The sequence below is a fragment of the Penaeus monodon genome, chromosome 32, assembly GCF_015228065.2.
Source record: "Penaeus monodon isolate SGIC_2016 chromosome 32, NSTDA_Pmon_1, whole genome shotgun sequence".
Lineage (NCBI taxonomy): Eukaryota > Metazoa > Arthropoda > Malacostraca > Decapoda > Penaeidae > Penaeus > Penaeus monodon.
The window spans coordinates 5625567-5625914 of record NC_051417.1 but is presented as its reverse complement, the minus strand read 5'-3'; the positions used below and the strand labels follow the sequence as shown (position 1 = coordinate 5625914).

Below are 348 nucleotides of genomic sequence, written 5' to 3'. Positions count from 1 at the left end.
GTTCGTTTGAAAATGCCACATTTATAAAGTTTCAAAACAAATATTAGGTGTAGTGATGTGCTAAACTAGTGAGATAAACACCATCAGGAGTGACTGTTGCTGTATCTTTTTTTCTTTTCTTTTCTTTACATGACTGTGTTTTAAAGGAACTAAATGATAAAGGGCGAATGAAGCGACATACAAAAAAGTGATGAAAACTGTGTTGGATCCTAAACGCAGAGGCGGTGAAATCAAGCACTCTGTTCTGCTCAAACGTATGTTCCGTAAATGATTTCTTTTTTTTCCAGATCATTTAGAAGATTTTTTTATTTCTTAGGCACTTGAAATAGAAGTGAAATGAATGGAGGA

The 348-nt window shown here is 33.9% G+C and overlaps 1 long non-coding RNA gene across 1 annotated transcript in view; it reads left to right on the top strand.

The window, feature by feature from the left end:
• The first annotated feature begins 6 nt into the window (after positions 1-6).
• LOC119593382 overlaps positions 7-348 on the top strand; it is a 491-nt gene continuing 149 nt past the window's right edge. The window contains exon 1 of the long non-coding RNA XR_005230539.1: positions 7-254. This is a non-coding gene — a long non-coding RNA (uncharacterized LOC119593382). The remainder of the gene's footprint in view (positions 255-348) is intronic.